Source organism: Tauraco erythrolophus, chromosome 6 (genome assembly GCF_009769465.1).
Source record: "Tauraco erythrolophus isolate bTauEry1 chromosome 6, bTauEry1.pri, whole genome shotgun sequence".
Taxonomy (NCBI): Eukaryota; Metazoa; Chordata; class Aves; order Musophagiformes; family Musophagidae; genus Tauraco; species Tauraco erythrolophus.
In genome coordinates, this window is record NC_141470.1 from 12,282,310 (window position 1) to 12,302,085 (window position 19,776).

At 42.9% G+C, this 19,776-nt stretch overlaps 1 protein-coding gene across 3 annotated transcripts in view; it reads left to right on the forward strand.

Annotated features, from left to right (window-relative positions):
- The window catches only part of SERGEF (secretion regulating guanine nucleotide exchange factor), a 160,965-nt gene that overhangs the window by 115,836 nt on the left and 25,353 nt on the right, over window positions 1–19,776 (forward strand). The gene's annotated exons all lie outside the window — the stretch shown is intronic.

The following is a 19,776-nucleotide window of genomic DNA, read 5'->3' on the forward strand; positions in this document are numbered from 1 at the left end:
GTGTGGTAAAGTCCCTATAAGCTCTAGTCACAGAGTAGTGCATGTTGTTGCCACATACACAGCAGAAAAACAGTAGCTTTGGCCCTAAAGCCTTTTTTTACCCTGGAAAAAGAATGTTTAGCAGGAAGCAAGTGATCTCCACTCCTGGGTGTAGCTGGATTGGTATCAGTGTGTCACACCAAGTAACGAAGTACGGTTGTAGGATGCTCAGGCTGTTACTAAAGCTATCTCCAGGAGTTAATGAGCCCTGTTGAGATGCACTGGGATGCCCAGTTCTCCTGCTTTGCAACTAAGCAGATATCTCCCCAGGGGCTGCTTAATGTCGTGTGAATATACACGCCTGTGCTGGCGCTCATTTGTCTATTCTTGCCTTATGCTGGGCTGTGAAGCACAGATATGGTTGTATGACATGGGAGAGAAATGCCCTTAAACTTTCTTTTCATTTCATTTCTTCTTCTAGCAAAATGTGTTTAATATTCTGACCTGTCTAGTTAGGAGTATGATGAAGTACCATCTAGAAGAATTGTTATAGTGCTTAAAAATCCTTGGATAATATCACTTTGATATCATATGTATAAGGAATGTAAGCTAAACATTGATCACTGGCATAAAAATTGTAAGCTCAGATTGTCCTTGGCCCTTTTTTATTTTTTTTTAAGATTGCAAGTTAGTTGTAGGTCATGCTCTAGAAGAAAAAAGGTTAATAAATGGCTAGAGTAATTTGCATTTCTAACTTCTGTATTTTTCTGCAGAGAAGATCTGTTTTGATGTTGTAAATAAGCACTGCATACCTCAGATAATCAGAACAGCCAGGTCACTTGATATTTGATATCCATGTAAAAAAAAAAAAAAAAAAGACTTTCAGTGGGATCAATACAGCGAGGATGTTCTCAGCAACATTCTAGGAAACTTGAGGGGGCTTGCGATCACATTCCATAATCAGTGAAATTGAATGTGATTCTAAGGGACATCTTTTAGTAAGAATATGCTATCCTGCACTTTCTCCAGAAAAGGTCAGTGATGTTTTTTTTTTCCTTTTTTTTTTTTTCCTTGTTAACCTGTCAAGAAAGCTTGACAATATCATTGAATATAAACTCCATTGTTTGGTCTTTCTGTCCACACTGCTCATCATGGGAGCTGGGATTTCATGACAGTTCACAGTCAGTTACTGCACACGTGAGCCAGCTCAGATGAGCAGAGGACACTGAGCCAGGAGCTTATTTATTAGGCATGCAAGGATAGAAAGCCACAAATACTCAGCACTTCTCTTATGAGTTTCTAATACTACAGTCCACCGTCCCCATCTTCTCCCATCCTATAGGTTACTGGCCTGTCCAGTATCTGATGTGCTATGCTACATTCCTTAAAGTAAATACCACAAAATGGGAAGCTTGCTCTCGAAAGGTGACTGGGCCCATCTTTTTGTTATTAGCATTTAATGGTGGTTTTAAATTTAGAGGAAGACTTTTGCTTTCTATTAGGAACTGATTTATTTTAATTAATTTTTGAGAACTCTCACTTTTCTTTGTTTCCTTCTGTTTTCTCAGCATGACTGAATCAAAAACCAATTTGTGCCAAAATAACAAGCTGGGAAGATGGCTTGCTTTCTCTAGTGTGAAATCATATTTAGTGTAGGTATCACTAGCCTGATTGTGTTGGTGTGTTACAGTGCCTTGCTCTGGAATTTATTGTCTGCTTATTGGGGGGGTATGGAGACTGGTGGTGAGGAGTGAACTGCAGAATCTGACAGCATGAGAGTAGAAGGTCTGGTGGGAGTCAGTGATTCTGTGACAGCGCTCAGTGTCTCTTCAGATTATGAGTAATTCCAGCTTCTTTCTGCTTTATAGGCAGGTGTAAGTAGAGCTTTAAATTTAAGATGATCTCCTTGGCCTGGCGGTTCCTGTATGCAGGAAACAAGACTGGCCATGCAGTTGGCTTTTTGTGCCTGATATAAAAGGGACTGCTTTTGATAGAGATGGGTTTTTTTTGCTTGTTTTAGTTTAATCCTGACATGCGTGCCTGCAAACCAGGCTAACTCGATGTGGTGGGTTGCCCTCGGCTGGGCTGCTGGCTGCCCACCCAGCCCCACTCGGCTTCTCTCCCCTCAGCAGGACGGGGGTAGGAAGTGAGATGGAAGAGCTTGGGAGTTGAGGTAAAGACAGCGAGATCACTTGCTGATTACTGTCATGGTCAAAACAGACTCAGTTTAGGGAAAATTAATGTAATTTATTGCCAATTAAAATAGAGTTGGATGGTGAGAAACAAAGGCAAAAACTAACCCACCTCCTCCCACCCCTTTTTACCCCAGGTTCAACTTGACTTCTTCATTCCCAACTCCTCCGCCTGGGGAGGTGCAGGGTGATGGTGAGAGGGGCTGCAGCCACCCATAACGGTCCCCCTCGGCCCTTCCTGCGCCTCCTCACACTTTCCCAGATGGTGGGAGGGGGGATTGCAGCTCTGGTGCCCAAAACCTGGGCACGCATGTGTCATGGTTTGATGTGGAGGGGGGGTGGTTCTGGTGGCAGGAGAGGGGTTTTGCTCCCTGCGACCTCCCCGGTTTTGGAACTGGATTAGGCTTAGTTCTGGCCACCAGATCGGACTGTCATCCCCCTCGGGATTGAGCCAATAGGGCGCCTCTGCGAATTGCCCTATTTGAGTCAGGACAAGGGAACCGGAAAAGGTGCTTCGCCCAGGATCGAGCAGAGAAGGGAGGAGGGCACTGCCCCGCTCCCTGGCTCCCGGCCGGGCAGCTGCCTGCGTCAGGCCGGCGCCGCCCACGGAGAATGGCGGCTGCGGAGCCAGCTGGGGAACTCGGGGGCACCACACTCCCGGGGTGCCCACTGGGCTGAGTTCACCCGGAGAGGACTGAGATCTGAGAGAAACAGCTGCATCGACAGCAGGTCAGTGAGGATGGAGCGGGAGGAGGTGTGCCGGAGCCGAGTTTCCCCTGCGGCTGATGGTGAGATGGCAGGCGGCCCCCCTGCAACCAGGACGGCCTTGGTGGAGCAGAGACCCACTCGCAGCCCGTGGGGAGAAGATGCCTGAGCCTGAGGATGGTCGTGTTGGGGTGCACGACAAGGCAGAGAGGCATCTGGAGTCTGCGTGACGACCCACGCCGGAGCGAGTGGCTACAGCTCCCTAAGTACCCGAGACTGTGATAAAGCCCACACCGGAGCAATCTGTGGGGAAGGATTGTTTCCAGTAGGCTGGACTCACGCTGGAGAAGTTTGTGGATTTTTCCTCGTGGGTAGGGGATCCATTGGAGCAGGGGAAAAGGGTGTAAGGACTCCTTCTCCTTTAAGAAAGAAGCAGCAGTAACAGCACGGAATGAACTGACCTGCACTCCCCCAGTCCCTGCCCCCTGTGCTGCTGGGGGGAGGAGGTAGAGCCGGGAGGAAAAGGAAGCGGGGGGGGAAGGTGTCGGTTTTAAGATCTGGTTTTGTTTCTTTCTGTCCTCTCAAGTAATCGGTTTTTGTTTCCCTTTGTCCTTCTAAGTAATCATTAATAAACTGTTTTGCTTTGAGAAAAGCTCTGCCTGTTTTGCCTGGGACCATGGTTGGTGGGTGCTCCCTCTGTTCTTGTCTCAACCCTCAGTCCCTTTGGTTTTTTTTCTCTCCTCTCTACTTTACTGGAGAAGGAGAGACTGTGTGAGTTTTAGTTGCTGGATCAGCCTAAAACCACGACAGCGTGGCAGCTCTGTTACGATCTGAGGCACCAGCAACCAAAAGAGGTAGGAGAGACGGCATCTGAAGCAGTGGTGGAATTATGTGGATCTTTGGAACGGTAGTTTGCAACCATAAAAACACTTGTATCAGCGCTAGGCTGAGATACGGGAGTAGTTCCTTGTCCTGCTGCTGTTGCTAGTGTTTTAGCTGACATTGAGGCAAGTGACCTCTGTCATGTGTTCCTCCCTTTTTTGGTTGAAAAATGGAGATAATGAGACATGATTTCCTTTGGTGGCTTCAGGGCAAAGGATGTATATCATCAACTCTGAACTTTTAATCTAATTTTTCCAAAGTCAGGTTTTCATGGGAAATTTCTGGACTGGCCTTGGCCTGGAGGTGTGCAAAAGGAGCCATGTGGTTTGGTCTGACTGTGTGCTGTTTGAAAGGAAAATCCTGGCTTTCTGTATTCTAGATGTCTTTCCAGGCAAAAAGCTAAAAGTGGAAAAATAAGACTTTTGTCATCACTCTGAAAATCCCGGGGCTCAAAGACTTCCCAGAAAAAGTAGCTCCAAAGTTTGCTTGAATAATGTGATTGTAATCCAGAGGTGACAAACATAGGGTTTTCACACTAGGTATGTCCAAAGCCAATTTATACTTAAACATTGCTTTATGTGCATGCACACACATTTGAGCAATGAGGAAACTGAGGCACAGAAAGAGGATGAGATCTGCCTCTCTTACTTATTAGTAGTTCAGCAGGAGTGCCTGGAATAGAAACCATGTCTCTGAGTTTCAGGTCAAGTCACAGATGAAACTCGTCCCTCTACTTCTCCCTTAATTGCTGCTTTTTCAGCACTTTTCTGTAGTGACAGTCGGTGTTCACTGAGCTGCCTGTGTCCCAGCCCTCTCCATCATAATATGGTCACAGGGGGGTGGATCATCAGAAGAGGGTGGAAGCATATCCCCACAATGTGGCATAAGCAACAGATTCTGAGCATTGCTGGCAGCGTGACAGGACCTGCAAAATTAATACGCTAGCTGAAAAATACGAAATATATCTCTGTTTTTCCTTTAGGCTCTGATTCTTCTCAGGGCAAAGTAGTGCCTGCAAATAAATGTTTCTGGTCTTGCATGTCACTCCTAGGTGTATCGCCTAAAGGAAGCAGCTTGTCTAAGAAACAGACGAACAGCATTGTGTGGCTGCAAGGGGTAAGCAGACTGTGTCCTCCCGGCAAAGTCACAGTGTCCTGAGGGGACCTTATAACTGGTGGTTTTTGCTGTGCCTAAGCTAAGAAATTCTGTGGTGGACTCCAAGGCAGATGTAGGTGGATTTGATTACACTTAAGTAATTTTGGAGAACAGCTGCACCTAGGATAAAGGTAGGTCATTGTCTCTACTTACTAGGTAGGGAGCAGGCTGCCTGTGACTGTGCAACCATTGCTAGGGTCAAAACATGCAGGGCAAATTCTGCTGGAGCAGCAAGCTTATTGACTCGCCTAACATAAAGTGTTTTACAAAACAATCATGGTTGGGGGTTTCCCTCCTTACCCTCACCCCCAATTATATTTCATCAGTTTTAATTCCTGTTGTTCTGATACGGAGCCAGACGAATTGAGGATGTTAGGGCTTTTTTGAGCGAAAGCAGTACTTTGTGCTTTAATGGAGTCTTCTTGCTCTGCTGCCTACTGCCCTGCTGATCTGCAGGGCCAAACAGCTAGCAGCAGCCAGGTACAACACTCCAAGCTGCCATTTACCATTCTCCCAGGAGAAGCTTGAATTAGAAAACGGAAAAGCTATTTTTGTGAATCATCTTAATTGATGAGTGTCAAGGGTTTGTCCAGAGTATATGAAGTTGCCTTGCTGCTATTTAATGTGTGTAGTTAACTTCTTTTGTTGTGGGTCTGTTGACTTACCTGTTTTAAGACACCTTGAAAAAATTTTGTCTCAAAATCTATATGTATGTCTTCAGGCCAAAATCCATGTCAGTAACATCATAGACAAGATTCCTAAAGAAGCACTAGGGTGCTGTGTTTGCATTTAGACCTGATTTTGCTCTTTTGGTGCTCAAATTCACATACCTCTGAGTGTACCTGCTACACATGTTTTTATGCACAGGTGCAGGTATGTCCCCTTTGTAGTTGAGTTCTTATTTGTGGGCTTCTTGGGGCAGAGAGCATGCATTTATTTTCCTATATTTGTACAGGGCCTAATGTGGCAGGGTCCTGGTTTATGTTTGGATTTGTAGGTGCTGGCATGCAATTCTGATAAGCATTGCATAATTGTGAACCAAAGACTTGATTGTGGTGGTGTATGCATGCATGCAGGTGGAAACTACCTTTTGAAAATTTGGCTCAGAAATGATGTATCAATTACGAACGAGAGTACATGTGCATTTTGTTGCATGCAGGGAAGGTTTTGACTATTGTTGAAACTGTTTGGGAGGAGGAAAATTGGTTTTATTCCCAGGTTTGGAGGTGACTGGAAAGGATTTATGTCAAATTAAAGATCTTGCTGTGCAGAGACTTCAATTAAAAAGTTCACTCAGGAATCATAGCTGCAATAATTGTAATTGGAGACAGGGTTTTGGTTGTGAGTCACCTTGTAGGGGCTGTCATTGCTGCCCTTCTTGAGAAAGTGGAAATCTGGAAGAGAGGAATTCATGCGACCTTTCATTACCAAGCTGGCACTAGGAATTGGCACTAGCTAGACCCTGCTGTTGGAAAAGGCCCAGAGAATCAGCACAGTCCTTTGTGCTCAGTTGGTGCTAGTTTAGGTCACAGGTGTGTAGAAGTTGTATCCAAAGGGAAAAAAAGCAAAACACTAAACAGGATTTCAGCACGAAGGGGTGTGGTAGAAACAAGAAGGCCAGGGAGTGTTAGGCAGCTTTGTCCTTCAGTGGCCCTCTAGATTTCAAAAGTTTTGGGTGGGAGCATTGTTTGGAGCTTGCAAAGAATCCAGTCTTAGTAGGAGAACAGTCTTGGCTTTCGCCTCTTCTACCTAAATTTGACGATGAGTTTCTATGAAAAGCACAAGTAGCTCCTGCATTGAAGCACTCAGTTGTGAAGTTCAACAGAAGCAGTATCTGGATTTTCCTATTTTTGTTGTGAAAACTGGAGAAAGATGAGGGAACTATTGGGGAATAGTAGGTGAACTTTGGGGGGAAAGGCACTTGCAACTGAAAGGCAAAGAAAGTTTGACTGTGTTTTTCAGCCTTCACTCAAGCTGCTCGCTCTTTTCTCAATTGTCTCTTGCTTTGCGCTTTTCCAGAGTTACTGTTTCTTTTAATGTAGTCCATTGTTGCACACAATATTGAATACTACGTAAAAATTTTCAAAATGTTGTTGACAAAATTTTAGGAAGTTACCCTTGAGTCTGTCAGCCGAGGACCTCATGGGTCCCTGATGGAAAGAAAGTGTGAGAGCTTCAGGCATTGATAACTTTCCGAATGTCTGACATCTCTTTGTACCAAGTTTGATCCTCAAAGGGAAGTGCTAGGACCCTTTCTGGAACTTGCTGAATGCCCACAGGCTTTTGTGACCCATAAAGTAAGTCTTCTAATATTAATTTCATTCAGAATTAGAAACCTGGAAATAACAATATGTTCTTAAACAGTATTCTTGAATGACACCTAAATTTTAAATAACATTAAACTATATTGTAAATGGTTATAAATTAAAGAAACAACCAATTGGTAATGTAGACCTTGAGCAAAGTACAATATAAGAAGCACTGAAAAATGTTTCTCTGCATGATTAAGAGAGTCTGGTTTGCTGATTTGATTTATTGTCCAGCTGAATGAATTCATTAATTGTGTATGACTACTTTTACTTCTGGGTGGTCATTTTTCATTTCAGATTTCATTACTGAATGAGCTTTTCCTAGGGATGTTCTTATCATCCAAAATTAAATACATGAGAATGTTAGGGAAGCTAAGCCCTCCCTTTTTATATTGATATTTTTCATATTATGGTTTTACAAACTGCAAAAAAATCACCTAGGCTGCGATAACCTAGGTTTTGTCTGCATGTGCTCTTTACTTGGACACAAAAAGATTTCGTAGTGCAATACATGCAGTATTCTGTGTTGTTTTTCAAAATAGTGATGTGGAACTAGAAAACTTTTTTTTTATTAGTTGATGAAAAATGAGGCAGAAACTTGTTTCTGGAACACTTTAGGTGTATATAAAGCACTCAACATTCAAACACCATTGTAACTAAGTTTGTAGAATGAGATGTCTAGATATGCAGGTCAGTGGGAGGTAAGGATAGATTACATTTGTAAGAAGTCAAATGACTTAGGAGAGATCCTGAACATCTTGGCTTGCAGTTTGAGCACTGTTTTTTATAGGAAAGACTCATTTCCTGGACAGCTTGCAAACAGTATGGTCTGCAAACACTCTTCTCTTCCAGGATCTTTATGCTGTCAGCCGCATGGAGAAGAAGCACTTAAAGCAGCATTTAATGCCACAGTTGTCTACAGCTAAAGATGCTATTCCAGGGTATGGTCCATCTCCTGGAAGGCAGTGGAGCAGAACCTTTGTGGCCTTGCTGATCCTTCTAGCCAGAGGGCAGCAGTCTTATGGGCTTTGGGTCCATAAGAACAGTGGTGTGGATATAGCTACTAGGAATTTGTTTCGTTCTGAAGTAGACTTCTAAAAGCGAGGAGAAAAGAGAGCATAGGGAAATTCTCCTGTGCTTAGGAATCTCATATAGATATATATGTAGCAAAACATAGCAAAGACATAGAGGATGGAGCTGATCTGAACCTAGCTGATAAGTACAGTGACAGCGCCATCCTATTTTTATCCAGAGTTGCATCCCGCTCCAGGATCTCTTAAGTGACCTTCACTCCTTAATTTAAGAGGCATACTAATTTGGACAAAGGCAGGAATGACTCTCACTGGTGTAGGGCTAATCAGAGTGAGTTTGAGTCAAATCAGTATTGTCCTCCCAGCAAATAGACAGATCATGAAAAGTTAGCTTCAGCAGATAAGCCTAGCAGTGGCCTTGAAGATTGTCAAATTTGATGTGGTCTGGGTAAGAGTATTAAGGCTGGACGTGTAAAAGCTTCTTTTGGGGAACATATTTAGCATGTATGTGAGTATATATGTGTGTATAACTTACACAGATGCACATATGCACATACTATAAAGACGACTCAGATTAATGAGATCTAGGATGCTTTTTTTTTTTCTTGTTAGTATTCATTTGGCTTCATTATAGCCGAATACTCTGCTGTTCCTGACTGTCTCTTCTGTGTCTAAATTGAGATGAGATCTCACTTGCTACATGAGGTCTCTGTCGCCCCTTGATGCCTCTGGCTTGGACCAGTGCTGGAATACAGCAGCAGCGAGGGGCAGACCTTCCTGCTGTTCCCACCTGCTGCCTCCATTACCCAGGCCTCTGGCTGTTTGTTTGCTGAGAAGTGTTTGAGTGCTGGTTTGGGATGAAGGAGTTCTCTTGCTCTACTAGTAAGAAAACATAGCTTTCAGTCCAGGGAAGACAGAAGCTGATAAAGTTGGAGAAATTCATCATTTTCTGCAGTTCAGTCTTGATATGACCTTACTCGCCCTTAGCAACAGAAAGCCCTGTTTAATGCTTGTTATTTTCCACTCTTCTCTTAATAGCTGTCTTGACCCCCTGAAGGTTATCAGCCACCTTCTTAAGGACTCAAGAACACAGATCTTTATCTCAGTTCTAGGCGATGTATTTGTGCAGTGAGGCGCTTGACTGCATTAGGGACATCTCTAGAAAGTCGAGCATCTTTAAGGATATGAGATCCTGCCGCTGGAATGTGGTGAGTCAGCTCTAAGGACAGCAGAAGTTTAGTTATTTCCTTCTCTTCGCTGCAACTGCAGCATGTAACCACTCACAGTTCCCTCCTGTTGAGTAGGTTTTGATGTCAGTTGCTTTTTTAAATATTCATTCAGTTGGAGCTGTCCGTAGTTTCGGACTGCTTATGAGGCTTTTTTCTTAATATCATCATACTAGGGGAACTGCAGAAATGGTAAAGACGTAGGCCTTGGCATAATGCCTTGACTTCCAGGGTGTGTAATGATGTCAGGAGAGCTGTTCCCCCACAAAGTTGGTGTACTGTGAGGAAAAAGATGATATGGAAAAATGGGACGGATTCTCTTCACAACTGCCAAAATCAGTGGCAGAACGGAGCTTTCAAAAATATCTGCCATATAAGGAATAGTTTTGGAGCTCTTTTGGGTTGTTTCTGGATAACTCATCACCTAATCCAGTGTGGAAACAGGAGAGAGACTGGGCTCAACTTGAATTCCTATGCATAGAATGGTAACTTAATGACAGTTGGCTTTGTGTTTGTGGGAGGTAAGCCAGATTTATCATGTTTGTTTTTTTTTTTTTTAAATTGAAGTTTCTGGTACGAGCTCTCTTTTTACACTCCAAAATAAGTGAGTACCCTTTAAAAACAAAACAAACAAAAAATCCCCTGCTCCATGTTGAAGATGATGCATTTTAGAAAGAACTCATATTTCTACTCCCCTTTCTGTTCCCTTGCTCCAATACTCCATTTATTCAAATAAAAGGAAGTTCCTGGGCAAGCCACACGTTGTTATGGCTTTGTGCTGCTGCTTTACCGGATTTCTCTCCAGGAAGACTGCTGACACAAAGTTCTGTCCCTTCTATAGGCAGGTAGAGACACATAAGCCACATGTTGACCGCTCCAGGAGGGCTGGATTACAACCAGTGCTGCTCAGTGGTGAGTCCAGGATGGCGACAGCCTACAGGACGAGATGAAAATGATCTCTGATCTTGTGTTCCCAAAGCTCAGGGCAGAGCTTGCTTCATCTTAGGAATTTATGCACTAACAGGAGGACTGAAAGGAGGAAGAACAAGGAAGAGTTGAGACCATTACCTAAAATTACTTCAGACTTACAACAAATTACTACAACAAATTGTAGGGTGGCAAGAACAAAATGTACCATGAAAAATGAGGCTATGTGGTGACCACTTGTGAGAGTCTCTGCATCTGTACAAACAAGTTTAAAAATGTATATGCAATTTGTTTGCAAGCTTTAAGTAAGGTAAATCAATGGTATGTCCCCAGTCTGGAAGCCCACTCCTTCTATGCTTATTTTGGATTTCAGATTCATTATTATCTTGCATCTCCAATGTGTAGCAGTTAAAGCTTTGTCCTCCTGCATGCTTGTAATTTTTAAGTTGGAGCTGCAGCACACTTTCAAATACCTAGACTATAGGTTCCCATGCAATTTTCATGAAGAATCCTGTCAACACTCAAAGGCCCGTTCGGCGTGCTGTAGGTAAGTTAGCAGCAAGAATCCAGTGCTAACAAAGTTTTGTTTGGAAGCACAACATTCCCAACATCTGCAGATGGCAAAGCAGCAATTGATACCACTCAGGAGTCAGAACATGACGATGAAGACTGAACGCAGTGTGTGTGGCCTTCTGCTCTGTCCTGCAAGTGTATTGAGGGGTAAGGAGGGGGAGATGAGAATTGCCTTCAAGTCAGCTGAAATAAGCAATGTGTCTGAATTGACAAAAGCTCAACATCCGAGATACAACACAGAACAGTAATAATGAAATATCCCAAGTTAACACTTGCAGGGCATTAACAATAATGAGCGTCTGCTCAGGAACACTCAGTCTCACAATTGATTTTCTTTATGTGAACCTAAATATTTTAACTGTATCACTTCATTTTCCTACCAGTCATGAATCTGAAATTTAGCAGTGTTTCCTACTCTTACAGCCTCTTGGATGATTAATGGCCACAGCATATTGATCATCACCATTTCATTGGGACTTGTGTCTTCTCTCTTGTTGCGCTGCTCCTTCTTGGGCAGCTTCCATCGTGTTCATCCAGCAAGTTAATAGTCCAAGAACCCAGCACAAACTCCTAGAGAAACCTTCTAAGTTTCTACAGATCTCATGCTGTTATCAAATATGACTGAACGTTGCTGTATCTCCAAGACCAACTATGCCTCCTTAATTGAAGATAATGGCTTTGACTGGATGAGAATAACAAGAAAACTGAATAATAACAATGACTCACACTAACATTGCAAGTAGCTCCCTCTTTACAAGCTGCATTTGGCTTGCTTTATTCTTTCATTGGGTCATTGTTCTCAGAATTGACTAACAGTTTTGGGAATCCTTCAGTTTTTGGTGACGAGAGTTAGTAATGGGCAATGGAGATGCCTGGTTTCAGAGGGCAGAAGGGGCCTGTTCTAAAGCTGTAATCCTTTAATAAGTCTCAAATTGAGCACCAAGAATAGCTAGCTAATTTTTAAAATGCTCACTTGACTCTAGCTGCATCTAGTTCTAAACTCAAATTAGGCATTTGTGTATGTACTGTCTTTTATGCACATATGTGGATCAACACAAGTCATATCTCTGCATGCACGTGGACTGCTGAAGCATCACGCTTATGGAGATGAACTTCTTTGTTAAACATTTCTGACATACTGTATTCTAGTTCCCTTTCCTGTGTTTGTTTATGGTATTTCTGTTTTCAAAGACACGATTGAAGATAGAGAGGATTGTCCTTCCATTCTGTAAGTTGAATGGTTTCCACTGTGGCTGGCTTACTGATACAATACGCTTGAAGGACAGTAGCTTTTCTTCATTTTGGTTTCATGGACTAATGTAATTGGTGTATTTATAGGTGAGGTAATATTTTAAAAGGCCCATAAAAAGATAACATTCATGATTTTCCAGCATATGAATCCCCCTTTTCTGGTTTTCATTTTGGATACTTGTGTTTGCTAACCCTGAGTTGCCAATTTTGTTTACAGGATTTTTGTGTAAATGTTAAGTGCACTTCTTTGGGTACTTCAGTGTGAAGTCTAACTTTTTTTAGCTTGGATTCAAAACAGTTTATCCAAGGAAAAAAAATATGTCCCTTGTTATCTTGGCCACTGCCTGTGGGCCTTATTACAGTTCTGTGTGTACATAGCAGCTGTGAGTTGGTAAGATCTCGAGTGACTGGTTTGTTGAAAAATATGGAATATTGTAGAATTTTTTTTTTATGTCTACATTCAAGGAACAAATTTTCCACTTGAAAATAATCTGTCTATGTAAAGGAATACTTTCCTTAAAATCCAAAGGCAAACTCAAACCTGTCTAAAACAAGAACAAGGAAGCTAGCAAACAAGATTGACAAAAGGCTCAGAGAGTGCATAGGTCCCAGAAACCAGATCTTAGTTTTGTAAAGACTTCTCTATACTGCTGAAAGGAAAAAAGCAGGAGCACGACTGTTTTTACTGAATCTCTTTTTAAAAGAGACTTCTTTTTTGGTAACTGATTCTGACACACATTGAAAGTGAAATTTGCTATCTCAAGCTCATGGCAGAACAAAGGCCAACAGAAGTAATTACTACATTCTTGAGATTCAAGTCTTGCAGAAATTGCCAAAGCTAGCAAGGGCAGTAGATTTAATTGCTTGCAAAGGTTATAGGTGTATTTGCTTCTCTGATTAGAAGGCTGGAATTCAATTCAGAGTGATGCAGGATGTTACCTTGCAAAACTCTTAGTGCAGATTACTGATAGGCGTGTGAGGATATGGGGTCTTCCTAGCTCTTCTGAGAAGGAAAGGAGGCCACAAGCAGCCTACCTGTTGGTTGCAAAATGTAGGTGTTCAGGTAGAAATCAGCCTGCCAGGCAGTGTGGTTGTATTTTATCACACCTTACAATAATATTTTATGATAATCACTCTAGCCAAATTCTTCAGGCACAAAGGAAAAAAGATTGCTCAATTTTAAGGGACTCATGCAGAAAACAAATGGGAACAGTGATGGAGGAGTATGGAAGTCCCTCCTGCTCCTGTCCACTGGACGCTGAGAGAGAAGCATGAGGCCTGGGGTGGGAGTGTGTTGTGGTGTAGGGGTCAGGAAAGATGACCAGATTATGTCACGTTTTCAGCCAGCCTTGATTGCATGATATCTCCAGAGTGCTGCTACTTACATATGTGACTTCTGAGTGTGGCCCCAACTTCCACTGCAAGGTGGGGGGAGGGTGTTCTCCCATACAGGGCTTGTTGACTGCTGTGCAAGGTGGTGAGCATGAAGGTCCCAGGGCAGAACTCTTTTCTAGAGTTCCCCAAGGTGCTGGTTTATGCCTCAGAATCCCCGAGAGGATCCTGGCTGTGGGTAGGATGGGGTGAGGTTGAAGGACTAGGACATCTAGTGTGTCCCACTGTTCAGATGCTGAGATGATGTTATCTGCATTTAGTAGAGTCCTCTCTATTGAGTTACAGCTGTAATTCCTGTTTTTCAGTTTTTCTCTGTGCTGCCCATGTTAAATTTCTCTTGCCCTTGAAGAAACAAGAAATAATTTCTTAAAAGGCTAGCTGTGTTTTTCTTCCTTTGGAAAGGTTATCATTTCCCATTAACTCTCTCAAGCTGGCTTCTGGCTTGTATGCATGGCACCTTGCTAGATTGCTGTAAATTTTTTACGAGAACACCACTGTTTTCTGTGAGCCGGAAAAGTGTAAATAACTATGCACACAGCAGGACTCTTCAAAGATTCTTTGCTAACCTCTGACTTGACAGGTTGCTTACCGTCAATTTTACCTTTTATGTTTTGCTTATCTGCTTTCAAATTTTGTTTGGAGACCCTCCCATTTACCCCTTAGAAATCCGATTCACCTAGACAACTCTAAACAAGGAAACACCTGAGCTGTAATTGCCTGTATTTAGAAATACGGTTATATTTATCAAATTTAACCTACCGTACTTTCTCTGGTATTTTTCCTTTCCTTCCTCTATCTCTTCAGATTTGCTGTCATCAAGAGTTTTTAAAATATATTCACATTTCAGGCTTAAATATAAACTTAGATTAACTACCATTTAATTAAGATAACATCATCAGGATAATTAAGCTTCCTAAGATGGAACAACTAAGCCCTTGTGATTTGCAGCCTGCGCCTTGTGATTTTCTGTGCTGTGCTGGATATCTGTGCGAGTGACATCAGCATTGCGAGGGCCCACTGCTAAATGCCACCTCTGATCACAGTGCGACCACCAGCCTGGCTCAGTGGTGGGAGAGATGTGGGGTTGGCTGAGGCTAAACTCTCACAAGGCAGAAGTGATGCTGGCAGAGGCAAGCATCTTGAAGAGTCTTGCAGACCCCTTTTATTAAGAATATAGAATCATGGAATGGTTAGGGTTGGAAGGGACCTCAAAGATCATCTAGTTCCAACGCCCCTGCCATGGGCAGGGACACCCTCCACTACACCAGGTTGCTCAAAGCCTCATCCAGCCTGACCTTGAACACCTCCAGGGATGGGGCATTCACAACTTCTCTGGGCAACCCATTCCAGTGCCTCACCACCCTCAGAGTGAAAAATTTCTTCCTTATATCCAATCTAAATCTACCCTCTTTCAGTTTAAATCCATTGCCCCTTGTCCTATCACTACATGCCCTTGTAAAAAGTCCCTCTCCAGCTTTCCTGTAGGCCCCCTTTAGGTACTGGAAGGCTGCAATAAGATCACCCCGGAGCCTCCTCTTTTCCAGGCTGAACAGCTCCAACTCTCTCAGCCTGTCTTCACAGGAGAGGGGCTCCAGCCCTCAGATCATCTTTGTGGCCCTCCTCTGGACTCGCTTCAGCAGCAACATGTCCTTCTTGTGTTGGGTACTCCAGAGGTGTGTTGGGGACTCCAAGATCTGACCAGGACTTTGGTGTGTAATGAGCTGCGTTTTGAGATTGCTTGTGGGATGCAATGTTTTTGTGTAAAAGCACCCAGGAACAACATCCTCGGACCACCCCAGCTTGCTAGGAGACTGCCCTGCCATTGATGTCCTTGTCACCTTTCAGCTGTAGCGCAGATGGTGGGACGTAGCACGGTGTGGAACTGGCTACGTACAGGAACTGCCGGCTGCCAACAGCATAACACAGCCCTCCCAGGGTAGCTCACCAGGGCTGCCTACTGCTCTCTGCATTGCAGTCCCACAGCATTTTGAAGTTAATTTGAGGGGTTGAGTGTTATCTTCAGGCCTGTTCGCTTGTAGGAGAGTGCTTTACAAGTTAGGATTGGAGTTGGGCTGAACATCTCTGTCTCTCTGATGCAAGAGAATTTTCCGTGAATTTTCCAGGACCTGACTGAATGGGAAACAGTGCTTTTCTGGGGCTACCATAAGCTTGGAGCTAAACACTCATAAAAGTAATTATTTTCCACTCTGGTTGTCAAAACAAACAAACAAAAAAGTCATATATTTTAGCTCTGTTCCTTCCTAAGCTCCTAAAAAGCTCTTTGGATACCTCCATTTTGAGTTCAGTAAGGTAACCTATGCAGAAGAAAACAGAACAACTTTGTATGCATTCCACAGAGATTTGCTCCTGGCAACCTTTGAAACCACTTACTAAAAAAAATATTTCCGCATTTGTAACAAATTGTATAGGAAACAGACTTTGGTTAGCAAATGTGTTTTTATGAGGACAAGCTGATTCATAATTTTCTTTCTACTTCATAATCTATGCAGATGAAAATTACTCTCATCCTTTCTATGAAGCTCTTTTAGAAATCTTTTCTAGTCAGATTTTTTTTTTCCAAAGCAAGAGTAAATTGAGTCAGTGGCTTAAAATTAGCATTTTATTCTTTAATAAAACATTGCACAAGGAAATGAAAAACCAAGATCCATAAGAATTTTTTTGCTAATAAATACAGTGGCTAAGGATGGACTGATTGAAAATTTCTGTATTTCAAATCCAAAATATTCATTCAAATTCATTAGCCATAGAAGAAATGGTTAGACAGATGGATGTTTAGTGTATGTGGTTTGGATTTTTCTGGAGTTCTTGATTTAGCAGATGTACAGATGAAGTCTGTAAGATAATAGTGCTGAGCCAAGGCAAAGTTGCTGAGTACAGTGCTATTTTTTTAAAAAAAAACCTTATGACTCATGGGTGAATCTAAGCTAGAGCTATGGTTAATATTAATATGAATTTAAAAAGATGGCTTTCATGGCAGACACTGGAACTATGTCTTTGGATAATCATAAAACAGGCTTTTCTTGCCTCCTCATAGTTCTCTGGACGTTTGAATAAAATAGCATTTTGCAGTGGAAGGGAAGCTTAAAAACAACCAAAATTGACACACTGTATCATATTTTTTACATGCTTGTGTGTAATCAACAACTTTCTGCATTTGCTGTTTGCTGCCTCGTACTCCGTTCCCACCAGTTCTTTAGTATTCAGTGCCAGTTAGGTAGGAGTTTTAGCTTGTTTCCAAACCCTCAGCATGTTTGTTGTTGTGTTTTTTTTTTATATTCCATTGGACAAAAGTCTCCCAGCTTAGGTGCTGTGTAAACGCTTTATCTCTCTGCGCTGATCCGTCCTCAGCAGCCTGCAATGCCATCACACCCTGAGAGACACTGAATGCATGAGAGTTGCCTTGTTTGCACTACCCTTGTCTTTCTAGCTTGTGTAAAGCACTCCTAGCCGAGTACAGGCAGTGCTACTCTGTGTTGAGTTCAGCTGTGTTTGTTCTAGATACCTCTGATACTGCTCCACACTTGTTCTTTGCAGGAAAAGAGTAGATGTTTATCCATTTGCAGATCTTCGAGTTAACTGAGTGGTACCCGGACTGGGCAGTAGCTGTTCTGAGTAAGCTCCCGCTGTTTTCACTACAGGAGAAGTGAAATAGAGGAGGGTGTAATGGAAGTTCTGTTGTTTTATTAAGATTGTTGTTTGGAGCTGGCATGTAAAGATGCACTTTTAGCTGTTTGGAATAATTAAATACCAAAACAGAGCTGTGATATTTGTGGTTAAGGAACTGTGACTCGATAGCTTTTTTTATTGCCCCTTTCCACGAGGAAGCTAATCTCAGCAGCTAAGCTAAACCAAGGCCAGGACTGAAACTCTAGCTGTTCTGCAGCTTTTTCAGCACAATCCATTCACCCAAAACTTGATGCGCTTCTTAAATAACCCTGGTGCATTCTGGAATTTGCTGTGCAGGCTCCATCGGTGCCTTTGAGGAGGAGATGAAGTCTGTAATGTTTCCAAAGCTCTGCCAATGCAGTCAGCATAATGGCTTTATTGAAGTAATTCAGGTACCTGAGCAGAGCCGTTTCCAAGCAGGTATGAGCAGACTTCAAGGGCAGGATGTGAGCATATCCTGAGCCCTTGTAAACAATGACTTGAGCTGGTAACTACTGAACAGCAAATTTTGGAGGTTTGGGTGGGGTTTTTTAAAATTATTATTATTTGATGTATTTTTTTGCAGCAAAAGGCTGTGACTCTCTCCCTCCCCAAGTCCTGTGAGAAGAGTAGGGAGGTATTGATGCCTTCTTGCAGTCTCTGCAAAAAGCAGCAGCCAGTAGGCTTCAGCTGTGAGCACCTCAGGCTGCTGCAAGGTGTGTTTGTGCCTAATGCATTTGGCATTACCTAAGACTAGGGAGCATGCTTAAGAGCCACAGTTTGCTTCACCCCGAGGGTTGGTTCTGAGACAGGGAGGTATAAAGAGAGAAAAGAGCTTTCCGTGAAGATTCTTCCTCAGGCTAAACAAATGCTATCCTGTGTACTTCACAGCTGAGGCTTAAAATAGAGATAATAAATCGATACATGTTGTGTTTTGTTTTTAAGCTGGTCTTCAGTCTCCAGATTGGCTTTTAAGTATCTTGTTGCTATGGAGAAAGAACAACTCTCTCCTATGCAATGGATGCGGAGAGCAGCACTCCTCACAGCATGGTGCTGTGCTGTCTCTTCATCCTGCAGCCTTTTTTCCCAAGGAAATACGGCTGTTACTGGTATGCTGCCGTTTGATCTTGTCTGTGCTTGTGATTGATTTCCTCTCCTCTTTCCCTCTTGCCCTTTATGAATGCTTTTTCACCATCTCTGATCTTATCTTTATCTCCTCTGCCTTTTTTCTCAATGAGGGCTCCCTTCACTTCCAAATTAAAATTAGGCTGTTAGCAAAGCCTTATCTTCCCTCTCCCAGGTACTTTCTTTTCTGTATTTGTGGTCAGTGAGAGATACCAGATTTGCAGTAGGCACAGAAAAATATTTTGCTACCAATGCACCCATTTCTCTATCTTTTTTTGAAGTAAACAAGCCTGCACTCTAGTATTACATATACAGCAGAGACAAAGGGTGTTTCTGGAGACTGCAGCAACATTATACATCTGCTGGTGAGTCTTCACTGCAGCAGAGAGAGTGTATGTCTTGACATCCAGGCATGTCAAGAGCTGTAGATGTCTGTTGTTCGCGTAGCTCTGTTACATGTTGTTCCTCTCACCTCGGGCTCAGTTCCCAGCCAACGCAGGCTGCAATGCAGTTTGCTCACAGGTCATCTCTCCAATGATGAGATGATGTCTGTGCTTGGGGGAGCGAGGAGAAAGGCCAGGCCAATGCAGTGGCAGGGAATACAAATGCACAGACCGATGTGCCCCACTGTCCTTGAACGTCAAGGGAAGCAGCAAGCTTTTTCAGTGCTGCTGTGTCAGAGTCCTGGAGCTGCAGATTCAGATGCGTTTCTGAGGCCGAATCACTGAGTGCTTTTGTTTGTGCTCGTTTCCTCCCCTGCTGCTAAATGCAAGACCAGTTATGGAAAAAAGAATGGTATTTGAATTGAAGATATACAAATGAGCAGGGAAAACTTGGAATGAACCAGAGGAAATGCTGTGAAAGCAAATTCACCCCTTTTGCTGGTGGTTGCTTGATAGCTAGAGAATGTTCCAGTTATTTTGAAAGGGCTCAGCTCCCACTGGGGCTCTGAAGTGAACAGGCCATTTTTTTCAAGACCATCTGCTGAGTTTCTGGATGCTGCTCATTTCTGGAGACCTCTGACATGTAAAAAGTCTTGTTGTCTACTTGTATGTCAATGAGAATGCCATGTGCATACTGGATTGACCCCGATTTTTCTCTTGATTTCCCTTTAATTTACTATACTAAATTGAATCTGTTTCTGTTTTCTGAATTCTCTCTGATCCCCTGCAGCGTGAAGAAAGCCTGTTCATCTCCTCCTGCTGCTCTTAGCTGATATTAATGTTGTTAAACTTCCGCTTGCTCATTGTCAGTCCTGTGCGTGTCTGTCTCCAGCCAAGGAGGTTTAGTTGTGAAGCTGCTCTGACTGCCCCTAACCCTTCAGTGCCTGTATTTGTCTGCCTCCCTTGGGTTGTCTTATCTC